We start from the raw sequence: 14,405 nt of genomic DNA, 5'->3' as shown, positions 1-14,405 counted from the left end.
AGATAAAAATAAATACCTAATTCAATAAATGAACTCTTAGAACAGGGAACAGTACATGCTCTAACTGATATTTTGCAAAGATTCTAAAAGAAAGAGGTTCCCTCTCTTCCAAGTGCTTTATAAGTTTGTGCAGAATATCACAACACAGTAACGCCTACTACATAGTGCCTCCTGTATCTGATATGAATGATGGGTCAACATGAAGCAAAACCTAGTAATTTCAGTTGTTCCATGCTAATCATCAAAACAAGAGTCATCAGAATATGCCAACCTCTCCACAAATTTGAAAGAACAAACCATCTGTCAGTTACTTAAAGTCCAGCTTGATTTTTAGATTTTGTCGAAATTGTTTTCATGGATATCAAGAAAAAATATGTATGCTCAAAATCTGCAGATAGCAAAAGGCAACACTTCAAGATCTGTTTGATGTATCTGCCAAGTTTTGTTGAAAAATATAGATTGGTTTTCCAGTTGTGCTCCAGAAATGAAAAGACTACAGATGGACAAATGGACACACAGATGGACACACAGGCAGACAGAAGAGGCTTTGACATGTCATTGAGTTACTGTGGGATGCAGTTGGTCCCATAAACTACACAAACTTGCTTGTATTCATATCAAATTTCAAACAAATGAAAGACTTTCTGGTGAACCTACAGTCACTAACAGGAGACTAACTATGTGTCGTACGCCTTCATGGACAGGGTCACAATCTGGTGAACCTACATTCACTACATGGTGAACCTACATTCACTACATGGTGAACCTATAGTCTGAACCTATAGTCACTACATGGTGAACCTACAGTCACTACATGGTGAACCTATAGTCTGAACCTATAGTCACTACATGGTGAACCTATAGTCACTACATGGTGAACCTATAGTCACTACATGGTGAACCTATAGTCACTACATGGTGAACTTACATTCACTACATGGTGAACCTATAGTCACTACATGGTGAACCCTAGTCACTACATGGTGAACCTATAGTCACTACATGGTGAACATGGTGAACATTCCTATAGAACCATTCACTACATGGTGAACCTATAGTCACTACATGGTGAACCTATAGTCACTACATGGTGAACCTACAGTCACTACATGGTGAACCTATAGTCACTACATGGTGAACCTATATTCACTACATGGTGAACCTATAGTCACTACATGGTGAACCTACAGTCACTACATGGTGAACCTATAGTCACTACATGGTGAACCTACAGTCACTACATGGTGAACCTATAATCACTACATGGTGAACTTATAGTCACTACATGGTGAACCTACAGTCACTACATGGTGAACCTATAGTCACTACATGGTGAACCTACATTCACTACATGGTGAACCTATAGTCACTACATGGTGAACCTATAGTCACTACATGGTGAACCTACATTCACTACATGGTTAACCTATAGTCACTACTTGGTGAACCTATAGTCACTACATGGTGAACCTACAGTCACTACATGGTGAACCTATAGTCACTACATGGTGAACCTACATTCACTACATGGTGAACCTATAGTCACTACATGGTGAACCTACATTCACTACATGGTTAACCTATAGTCACTACTTGGTGAACCTATAGTCACTACATGGTGAACCTACAGTCACTACATGGTGAACCTATAGTCACTACATGGTGAACCTACATTCACTACATGGTGAACCTATAGTCACTACATGGTGAACCTACATTCACTACATGGTGAACCTACAGTCACTACATGGTGAACCTATAGTCACTACATGGTGAACCTACATTCACTACATGGTTAACCTATAGTCACTACATGGTGAACCTATAGTCACTACATGGTGAACCTATAATCACTACATGGTGAACTTATAGTCACTACATGGTGAACCTACAGTCACTACATGGTGAACCTATAGTCACTGGAGTATGGGTTGTAAGGGTTACCAGAATTCAAATACATTTTGGTGCTTAGGTCGAGTATCCCATTGTTTAACTGAACATCACACTGAAAATGATATTTTGTGAATCTAAATTATCTTCTAAAGGTGAACTCTTTTCAATCTTAAGGAAAAAAACACTGAAGGAAATGGAGTCTTTGTGGCTGATAATTTTCATTAATTTAACACCATTCTGACAATCACATAAAAGGAAATAAAAATTTAAAGGTTTAAATTCAAAGTAAACTGTTGGTACCTAAGCTCAAGCAGGTGCAAGGTTGGTAAAGTGAACATGGCCATATTTAGCCACCACAAACACTCCCTGGCGATTTGCAAACATTGGCCTGTCTATGTCAACTTGGCAGAAGTGCCCCAAATATGATGTCGCCATACGTAAAAGGGCCCGCTCTAGCTCCTGCTAGTTTACCAACACATTTAACACATACACATCTGCCCTTTTCAACTACGAAGTAAACGCCTTTTTTCAGCTCAGGAAAATATCACGTTTATAACTTGACATCGAGAACAAAAACTAGGGACCTGGAAAAGGATGTACTCCCTGATATTTTGGAAATCCCCCCTGAATGTGAGAAGTGCAATACTGCAACAATTGTGGGAGATGATCTCTCATTTTACACTCATCATTAATGGATAGTAACACTTGTACAGACTCTCTAGACCAGAGATTTTCTTGAGTATAAAGCACATCATCATTTCTAGGGTACAAGTGTTTAGAAAATTGGCCATTTCGTATTTAATAAGTGTAGCAGTATGTTTGTAAATAGTATATTGTTAGATTTTAATGCATCATTACAGTAAACTTGTATGAAGTATATTGAATAACCTAAACCTAAATATTTAACATTGATTTTCCTTAAATACTTGTGTTAACTTCAGCACTTGCACAAATCTAGGTAAGCTTGGATAGTTCAGCCTTTTCATTGTACATAGGTTCATAAGTATTGTCACTTGGTCAGTCACAGGCTTGGCCTGTGATTAGTCTTATTGTTCTCTGGGTTCATGTGATCGTTTCAGTCATGTGCAGTCACTGATTCAAACGTTTGCTGATCAGTCAGTACATTTCTTTCTGCTGTGAGCACTTTCTTTGCACAAGTACAAATAGGGTAAGTTCATGTGATTATTACTCTATTTGGAATCTTAGGTTTGGTTGATATGTATTTGAAACATTGTTATATATATATATATATATATATATAGTATTTTAGCTAGCATTGTATTAATTCAACTTACTTGTGTATTCGACAGAGGTATATGCGAAGTGTTCATTATAGGATATATATGGTCATTTTGTGTGTATATATATATATATATATATATTGCATAGATAAATAAAAACAGAATGCCTTTTTCTCCAACATGTTTCGTTCTTTACTCTTCAGGGAGATTCTACAAATCTAAAATTTACAAATTACCTATGGAATCCTGTGACATTTTCAAAACAATGGAGAAAAGAGTATGTATGCAGAGATGTAGGATAGGTTTACACAATCTCCCTGAAGAGTAAAGAACGAAACATGTTGGAGAAAAAGGCATTCTGTTTTTATTTATCTATGCAATATTTATGACTGAACACCTGTACTACTTTGGACATTTTGTGCGTATATATATATATATATATATAGATATATATATATATATAAAGATTAGAAGTATTCTATGTATCATGTATGTATGTACAGTATTTTGGAAATTTATAATGTGTGTAATCTGTACATGCTAATGTAACTGTACCATAACTATTATACAATATATATATATATAGAGAGAGAGAGTATATTTATTTGTGCAGGGCTTATATCACTGTACATCTGGGAGGCATTACAGCCTGTGTCCCTGAGACGATATAATATATTTATGTTTCATTGCATGTGATCTCTACAAAAAGTGTAATATGTTTTAGCTAAAGGGATTTGTTAAAGTATATATAGAAATCAACTGTAAATCTTAAAAGTAACATTGTTATCTTGTGTCTATGTACTGCCTATGTCCACAGTGTTTACGATTGAATTTGCGAATAAATCCCTCGAACCCTACAAGTACTCCCTTGTTTTGAGAGGATATGAGTACCGCTGTTACATATGTGGTACCAAAATTAAATCAACTGCTACATTTGAACAAACAGGAGATATAAAAGTGGAGATTAAAAAACTAGAGATAACAAACAAAAGATAGAACACAGCAGATAATAATCAGGTGAAAACAAACACTAGATACCAACCTGGAGATGGAAAACAGCAGATACAAAACTACATCCTTACTGGTGACATAAATGACAGAACTCTACTGCTCCTCACAGTGTCAGTAGCTTGAACAAGGGTAGAACCTCACTGTCAACAGTGTCAGTAGCTTGAACAAGGGTAGAACCTCACTGTCAACAGTGTCAGTAGCTTGAACAAGGGTAGAACCTCACTGTCAACAGTGTCAGTAGCTTGAACAAGGGTAGAACCTCACTGTCAACAGTGTCAGTAGCTTGAACAAGGGTAGAACCTCACTGTCAACAGTGTCAGTAGCTTGAACAAGGGTAGAACCTCACTGTCAACAGTGTCACTAGCTTGAACAAGGGTAGAACCTCCCTGTCAACTGTGTCAGTAGCTTGAACAAGGGTAGAACCTAACTGTCAACAGTGTCACTAGCTTGAACAAGGGTAGAACCTCACTTTCAACAGTGTCACTAGCTTGAACAAGGGTAGAACCTGTCGACACAGTATTAGTAGCTTGAACAAGGGTAGAACCTCACTTTCAACAGTGTCACTAGCTTGAACAAGGGTAGAACCTGTCGACACAGTATTAGTAGCTTGAACAAGGGTAGAACCTCACTGTCAAACATTGTTAGTAGCTTGAACAAGGGTAGAACCTCGCTGATGACAAAGTGGTGACCTGAGATGAACTTATAGCCTAAAAGTTTAATGAATCACAACATTTGAATCAAGTTTAAGTAATTCTCATGGAAAGACATCACTGTATACCTACTACAGCACATACTTAGTCCCATGTGTCTTGCTGCCGGAGATAAGATAGTTGTATTCACTGCACAACTTATGTAAGTACTTCCAGTTTTGGGAAGAGACATCCACTGCTCCCTCCAGCTGGAATAATGTGAGAGTTCTTTGTACTAGTGGTCTAATGACCTCTCTGGCTGTGAAACAGAAATATCTGTTTTTGTCTATACTCTTGGAGGCAGAGTTTCAGAAATATCCTATTCACTGAACACCTTGCCATATGAATGCCCTCACTAAGCTTAATGTAAACCAATACTACTACTGCAAACATCTAATTAGTTAGTATTTGTATTGTGTGACCAGCATTCAGAGTAAATTTACTGTCATTTACGTTTCTTTGTGACGTTTATTTGAAAATGTTGTCCCCAAGTAGTAGTCAATATATCAATGGAAATGTGGCAGATACTTCTAATTAGGTTATAGTGATTATCATCACTTGTCATACATAAGTAGTAAAATTACAACAGCATGGCATGAACTTCCAAATTATATCTTCACTCTGATTGTAATTTAATACTTAGACAACATAATGATTGCAGAACTTGACTACACAACTCGCAATATATTGAGAAACATTCAGCTTGCATCTTCATAACTGAGTCAGGCCAACCAGGTCAATGCATTGTGAAACCTATGACATGTATATTGTCATTGGCATATAATTCATTACCCTAAATTATTATGCATATGTAGCCTTAGTTCATCCTACATACCCCACACTAGGCATATTGTCCCAGTCTTAGATACAAGCACAGGTTACATTTCTAGACATTATACATGCCCTTACAGGTGGACATAGGAAATCCACCTGGATAGGACAGGCGTCCACTGAACTATTCTGCACATTCCTCTCAAGTAGCGTGGTAGACTATTTGGCACATTCAAGTGATTGACTTGTATCCAGCCTGACACGTACACGGAACAATCCAACACATGATCATTAGCACCTTGTTGGAGAACTACATCTTCACAATGCAGCAGATAAATGACAGACATTCCATATTTAATATGGAATCAACTGTAGGACCTTGCATTCTCACATTTGTTTATTTGCACTAGAGCTACTACCTAGAAGACAGTGTTGTAATAACTCATCCCAAACTGTCGAGGAGTGCCTGCAGGATGTCAGAATGAAGTGAAAATGATAAAGTGTGATGAATCTGATGAAATCCTTATCTCTCGAGCAACAAGGAGTGCATCTGAACTAGTAATATACCAACACAAAGGAAAGAGGATACAATCTGACAAACCTCCAGAAATAACTACTTCCCCAAGAATAGCCATGATTGAATAAACAGAGTGCCTCAAGTCAGGATGCTGGCTGTGCTAGGCAATCACACCCAAGGCAACAGTCCCAGCAGGTCACACTGACCAGGTCGACCTGGCTTCACAAGTGTTTTGTTCACTTTTTACCTGGAGAGTTAACACAGGAAATAGTAGCTGCATGCTCAACAACATCTAAATCTTCCACCTGCCTTATGTAACCCACTGTCATACAAGGTACATCTGTGCACACTTCCATGAAAACAGTCTAACTGTTGAAAATGATATTCTATACTTCAGAGCAGAACACACACAACTGATCTATTACACTCACACATTTGTTCCACCTTTTATCTGGCCTAATTTCATCAATCTGTACAGCTCTGCATCAGAAGATTTATGGTACTCTGAAACAGAACATGTACATTACATTAACATTTGTGACACACTTCACATTCTATCAGTGGCAACTATGGTACAACATCACCCCTCATTTGTTGCAAAGAAGATTTCTGGGATGAGGTGATGGGATGTTCAGTGATATCTATATTATAACACTATAAGGATTTTAAATCTGAAGCAGAATGGTTATAGGCTGAGGCATTATGTACAAGAGACCTGGGTTAAAAACTACGGCACCATGCATGAGAGACCTGGGTTATAGACTACGGCACCATGTACGAGAGACCAGGGTAATAGACTACGGCACCATGCATGAGAGACCTGGGTTATAGACTACGGCACCATGTACAAGAGACCTGGGTTATAGACTACGGCACCATGCATGAGAGACCTGGGTTATAGACTAAGGAATAATGTACAAGAGCCCTGGGTTATGACAAAAAACATCATACCATTTGAAAGGTTATTTATGATGTTTATAAAAATGCATTTTACCAATTATGCATTTACAACTTAAATAGGTTTATTTTAACAAAAATGTAAGCTAATACATTGATAACATCTAGATAAAGCTACAAGGATCATTTCCACTCACCTATTTCTTTTTCATTTTTTCATTCAAATAATTGAAAATCTATCATTGCTTACTATCCCAAAATAGTGGCTATCAGCTCAGAAACATGACAAAATATCAGAAAATACCTATGTATTCGAACCACCTTGTCCACATGACCAAAGAGGTTATCCCTGTCAGCAAGCTGACAAGGTAAGGACATGAAGTGTGGGATGACTCCACGCCCTGCTACACCTGCATTTTCAAATCTTAGTATGAATTATTAACATGAGTCAGGAAACATTTGTTCCAGAAGACATTTTAAAATTCTTGCAGGAACTCTATCAATTAAATATAAAATGAAACAGATAGTTCCAGGACAGGATTTCAGGACAGGTATGCTTCAATACCAATAAGATGATCCATCATGGAAATCATATGGACCAAGTTGTTAGTGTTTCACAGCCCCTGCTGCTAATACTGAAACAGCACCAAGTTTCCAGCACTTTAAATGATGAGTCAAGACACACCTTTTTAGCTGATGTGACATTCCCAATACTATACTATTTTGTAGGCATTTCAAGTATACATTGGTGTGGATCCATCCAATATACTATGTGAACTATTATCATTATTATGTATTAGGGCTTAAAGTATCAAAATTGCAAGATTGGGTGGTCCTGGAAATCAGGCTGGTAAGGCTCATCATCATCTACACACAGCCCAGACAGTGAATGGGACTTCTCCCTACCTAGTCGAACCCACCAAGTAGATTTTGGAGAATATGGAGACCCCTAATCACTGCAGCGTTCTGCATTACCCAGAGTGTCAGAAGAGCTGGAGGTACCAAACCAAGGCCACCTTCAACAATGGAAAGCCTGACAACAGTGTACATAACTTCGATCGTTTTAACACAAAGGACAAGATCAGGTTTGTTGGCTTGGATATGTCTTAGACTGTATATCGGCCTATTCCAATAAATGTTACAGTTGTCATTGTCCATGATGCCCTATACATTATCTTGGTGGTACCATGTATGGACCTCAGAATCAAAAGCACAGGCATGGTGAAGATGCTTATCTAAACAATGAGCCTTTTAAGATACTGTTATTATTATTATTTCATCAATCTGTGTCTACCTCAAAAGGGAGGAAGAACACTAAAGATAACAACATTACATTGTATTTAACTGAACTCTTCCTTTGGCTGTGGACTCAAGCTGTCTGAGTAAATTAAGAAGACAAGATCTGAGGTAAACAGGTATCCTGACAAGCTGGTCAGCCATGCTGGGACTATACATGGGCTGACCATGATACAGGTATTGTGACAAAGGCAATCTCAGTGACCACATGCAGCCTGCCAGTTCTTATTCACTTTGAACCACAACAGGTTCCCCTCAGAAATGACCAAGTATCCAATTAATAACCAATCCTTTCTGTAACCACTCACCCATGAAGTGCCTCCCAGCTGTGGCCGAAGTGGCAAACATTATGACCTTAGTTAGGTCACTCAACTCTGACCTTATATGCCCTGTCTCAGCTTTGTCAACTGCTGTTTGTAGTCTCATAAAAATTGCACTGATAACAAAGCGAATGTTGAAATTGTGATATGAATTAAGGGCAAATGATATACTAGTACATGGAGCAAGACCAATAAACATCAAAACACACTGACAGGGACATAGAAAACAAGATTCATCATAAGATGACAAATCCCCCCGGCCCCCCCAAATTTGAAAGAAGGAATCATCTGACAGTCCAATTTGATTTTTTAGACTAAGTCCTAGTCCTAGTCCTAGTACAACTAGTACACAAGATGCAAAATACTGCTGCACATTTCCTGACTAGAAACAATTCTGCAAAATGTTATGATTACATCGGGGAAAACCAAACAAATTGTAGTCACGACCACACTAAATACACAATATAAGTCTCTAAAAAAACCACGAACACTAAATTGTAGTCTAAAACCAAACAAATTGACCACACTAAATACACACTATTAGTCTCTAAAACCAAACAAATTGTAGTCACGACCACACTAAATACACACTATAAGTCTCTAAAACCAAACAAATTGTAGTCACGACCACACTAAATACACACTATAAGTCTCTAAAACCAAACAAATTGTAGTCACGACCACACTAAATACACACTATAAGTCTCTAAAAAAATTGTAGTCACAACCACACTAAACAAATTGTAGTAGATTGTATCCACGCCACACTAAATACACACTAAATACACACTATAAGTCTCTAAAACCAAACAAATTGTAGTCACGACCACACTAAATACACACTATAAGTCTCTAAAACCAAACAAATTGTAGTCACGACCACACTAAATACACACTATAAGTCTCTAAAACCAAACAAATTGTAGTCAAGACCACACTAAATACACACTATTAGTCTCTAAAACCAAACAAATTGTAGTCCGACGACCACACTAAATACACACTATTAGTCTCTAAAACCAAACAAATTGTAGTCACGACCACACTAAATACACACTATAAGTCTCTAAAACCAAACAAAAGTTAAATACACACTATTAGTCTCTAAAACCAAACAAATTGTAGTCACACTATAAGTCTCTAAAACCAAACAAATTGTAGTCACGACCACACTAAATACACACTATTAGTCTTTAAAACCAAACAAATTGTAGTCACGACCATACTACTATATACACTATTAGTCTCTAAAACCAAACAAATTGTAGTCACGACCATACTAAATATATACTATTAGTGTCTAAAACCAACACAGTTACAACATAATAATACTGTCTGCATGGTATTCCATAATACACAATGTACATGATAAAAATGACAAGCTCTTTATACTGACACAATAATTCAGGTGCAACCTAGCCTTTAGGCAACATGTAATATTATTCCAAACACCCTGTGTGAGGAGAAATGCTGCAATGATAAAAAATGTTTGACTCCTAAGTATTTCATAATCAATATATACATTAACACAATCTAAATTAATAAAGATCAATATGAGGATACATACACACATCAGGAAAGGTGTTCACACTACATGCATAACTAAACATAATTCTCATCAACAAAGTTCTGTACTTTTAGATATCTTAAATAAAAACATCATAAGCACTTCCGTTTTAATGATATCAATTCAAATCTAGGAAACATGTGCAATACAGTACATCTTTGGACCAGAAAATCCCATACATTTAGCTTTCAATAGGACATTTAGCTTTCATTGCAGAGTGAATATCACCATCAACATAATCCAATCACAATTTTAGGCAGTGGGTCATATTTGAAGTCTCCTTACTTTTGGGATACAACTGCAAGCACTTTCATGTCATTCAACACAATTATTAACAAAGTTGCAGCTTCCATCAGTGTTCACCTTGAAAAAGGATAAAACAACTTAAATGCCCCCAAAAAATATTCGAATGAATCTGAATATACTTTTACCACGATCTATTACTGACCTGTAATGACCCTGGCCAAGTTCACCTATGGCGTTTTAGGCCGAATACAGACTGAGTGACCTTAACCTTCAGTTATACTGGAGTTCTATGTATCATCTGTCATAAGTTGAAAAAAAGAGACAGTTACAAAGTGAGATTTCCAAGTCAAGCAAAACACATTCCATTAAGTGTTATTCAGCACAAATAAAGGTGGACATTTTGCCATTAATTCTAGACAGTCCCAGATACAACACATACATCAGAATGTTCTTCGTATGGCAAAATATACATGCATACTACCACTTCAAAGCAGAACATAGTGTCATGGCATTTCTTAAATACTGAAGACTACAAACTAAAACTTAACTTAAACATTTGAATAAACTATGATCTCATCACAAGATGAAACACCCCAGACTTCAGTCCTTAGCCAAATAATTTAAGAGCATTGTAAAATTAAGGTCAAAATATAAAATATTGCACTAAATGGCACAAACGTGGTCAAACTAAAACAAATACCAGAGTTCATTATATAATGAAAAACACTAAGTAATGGGCATATACAGATTTTTCAATATGGCATATGTGGCAATCATACTAAAAATCAGATTAGAGAGAGAGAGAGTGAGAACAAGGACGTTAAGTCATTAGTGGGAACAAGCATGTGATGTTTAAGTGTCCTTGTTTCTGAAGAGAAGATATTTATGATGTACGACAGACCAACAAGTTGAGATGTAAGCTCACTTCAGTTTCAGTCTAGCAAGCTAATAAAACAATCTCGCCTCTAACATAAAGAGGGACCTTAAGGCATTTCTACCCCAATGACATTACTGTCAGTCTAACATACATTAGGGTCGGGGACTCAGCTTGTTATCACCTGAACGTAACACAAACTGATCATCTGCACAGTGAAGCTTTTCCCTCACTCAAACATGTCAAGTTAGACAGGAATGTCTTCATTTGTGATCTTGTAGTGTGATCTCAGAGTTGTCATTAAACAATAACCTGTGAAGGTCCGGCTAACAATGTACCTTCAGTAACCCACACTTGTCATAAGAGGCGACTAACGGGATTGGGTGGTCAGGCTCACTGGCTTGGTTGACACATGTCATCAGTTCCAAATTGCCTAGATCGATGCTCATGCTGCTGATCACTGGATTGTCTGGTCCAGACCTGATTATTTATAGACCGCTGCCATATAGCTGGAATATTGCTGAGTGTGGCGTAAAACTCAACTCACTCACTCACTCATTAAACAATATACCCTGTACCAAATGTAATAACATATTGTAATGGAAACAGATGATGACCAGGGCCTCCTAAGTCACTAAGGTAAACTTAGTACAATGTTAAAGACTGGGAGTTAAGGTTAACCTTAGTAAAGGTTGCTTCGTGAAAGCAGTCCCTGTGCAATATAATGTCTTCCAGGAAACATGGTTGCTTCACAATAAACACTCCACTAAAGAAAAAAACTGTATTTTCTCATTTACCTCTACAATTTATGTAGTTGATATGTGCAAGTGTGAAATATCTGTTAAACTAAGTTCGGCCTAACTACAGTCTCAGTGGTAGGGAGTTAGGAAATGTAGAAAAAGGACTTTACTGAGGGGAGATTAGTGCAGAAATGAGCAATGTGGTTTTTTTCTAAGTCCAAAACGATTTATTTGGAACAGACCATGGCTTTATGTAAATAGTGTGCAACGATATTGTATTACAAATGACACTTTTAAAATGCTCAATTTGAAATTAGACGTATCTTCATTATAACCGATAGTTGGCGTAAAAAATAATAACTTTCATGCTGAAACTATTAGGGATGTAGCTACCATGGAGTCTCACTGTCACTATAAAAAGAAACAGATAGGAGGGTTCGTCTCAAAAGCAAAACCTGGACGGGTATCGCAGACGATCATTGGGGTCGGGCAGGGGAGATGGGGGTGGGGGTGGGGGTAGAGATATCAGCTAAGATAAGATAATCCTTTAAGGCAATTACAGTGGGGAAGTACACGGCATGTCATAACAATTTACAAATAATATCCAGCCCTGTCGATCTTCACGATCGGGTGGTCATGCCACCTATATATTTTGAGACAATTAATACGATGCGTTTCTATGGTTATCAGGTATCATACTCTTTTACATATCTCAACATAAACTTCATGAAAGAAAGACACTAAAAGGGTTAATCAATAGATGAGCCATAGTCAACACACATGAAAAAGCACAAAATATCTTTGAGATGACCCCTTGTGCCTGTAGGCAGCACATGCATTTCATGCCAAGTGAGTCGACGGTCAGTTGTCATACCTGGCTGAGCGACCTAATCGCCATTTATAGTCTGATCCATTGTTTTCAGCAGCTATTCGTATTTTTCCTAAGTTTTGCCCAATTTTACGAGTAAACATGCTTTTCTGGATATCCTATTACGCATCCCACTGAACGCCAATTGTTAGGCCAATGTGGGTTATTTCGACATATGCTATTTGCAGTTGTGTAAATTTTAGAGATACAGAGTAACAGCCTAAAACAGTTTTTTTCTATTTCCGACAGTACTTTAGTACTTATATCATACTATGGAGCCATGACTTGTCCTATACTGTTCAAACAATATAAGGTATACACAGTGCCTTTTAGAAACAGATACAATGTAACATGCTATATATCTGCAATTGTAGCTGAAAGTTAATATTGTGTATTTTAAACTTAGGAAGGTAAGTTAGTAAAGAAAAATCAAACCCTTTAAGGTAACCCAAGCACTCTGTACTAATCCCAAGGTAAAGTAGTTATATAAGTCACAGCAGGGTGTCTCTTTGTCTTCAGCCTCCTGGTCCAGTCATAGCTTGGCCAGTGATTGAATTTCTATTGTTTCTGCAGCATATGACCAGAGCTGAGGTTGTATATACTTCAACATTTCTCTGCTCTGGTCACTGCTGCCATCTCAACTCTGCATGACTGTTATAGCATTGCACTTATTGGGGTGAATGACTTTAGATGTCTTTTGTATTTATATTAATCATAAGGAGGTTAGGATGTGGTGTTTTAATCTAGTGAACTGCTCATTTATAATTTAATTGTACATCTGTAATATCATCGAACAGTTTGTAATATCATCCATTTGATGATATGATGTAAATATTTTGTATACATAATATCATGATACATTGGTATGTATTTTGATTATTAATAGTAATAGCTACTGTAATTAGTTAAATGGGATTGAATTAGTGCACTGAATTAATTCCAAACATACTAAGTCTTGTATGAATTGGTGAATTATTATCTACCCCGAGGTACAGTAGAACACGGATATAACGAACTCCAAGGGACCAAGAAATTTAGTTCGCTATATCCGTTGTTCGTTATTCACATTTGACCGCCATCTTGGATTGTAGAGATGTAGACATTCACAGACATTACCTATATCATGTTGATAAATATGAAGTTTACTTTTATGATAAAATTGAAATAATACAACTACAACTTAAATAAATTGATTTTTTAATGAAAATGCACGCTTACATTTATAATGTCCAGATAAACCACCTAAAGAAGCAAAAACTGTAGCGATTTTTTCCATTTGTGACATGTCATAACATGCCCGTGCCTTTTCTTTTATATTTTCATTTTTATGTATTCAGGCTTTCCGCTCGCTAACATGACACAACAACGGAAATACCTCGCTTTCAAGCTTCAGATGAATAATACGCGAGGTGAGGTATCGTTAGACAGCTCTGAAACATCAACAATATCACTGTACCCTTGCCGAGAGTATTTTC

At 37.1% G+C, this 14,405-nt stretch overlaps 1 protein-coding gene across 10 annotated transcripts in view; it reads right to left on the bottom strand.

The window, feature by feature from the left end:
• LOC124291538 (muscleblind-like protein 2a) overlaps nucleotides 1-14,405 on the bottom strand; it is a 238,834-nt gene that overhangs the window by 64,906 nt on the left and 159,523 nt on the right. For 8 of the 10 annotated variants that reach the window (XM_046728544.1, XM_046728545.1, XM_046728546.1 and 5 more), the window contains one exon: nucleotides 6,554-6,626. The exons of the other annotated variants lie outside the window; for them this stretch is intronic. The gene's annotated coding sequence lies outside the window, so the exon portion shown is untranslated. The remainder of the gene's footprint in view (nucleotides 1-6,553; nucleotides 6,627-14,405) is intronic. 10 annotated transcript variants of the gene reach the window in all.

This window comes from Haliotis rubra, unplaced genomic scaffold, assembly GCF_003918875.1.
Source record: "Haliotis rubra isolate DU_JTF1 unplaced genomic scaffold, ASM391887v1 Scf495, whole genome shotgun sequence".
Taxonomy (NCBI): domain Eukaryota; kingdom Metazoa; phylum Mollusca; class Gastropoda; order Lepetellida; family Haliotidae; genus Haliotis; species Haliotis rubra.
Note: the sequence above shows the minus strand (reverse complement) of the source record. Positions and strands in the feature narration are given on the sequence as shown.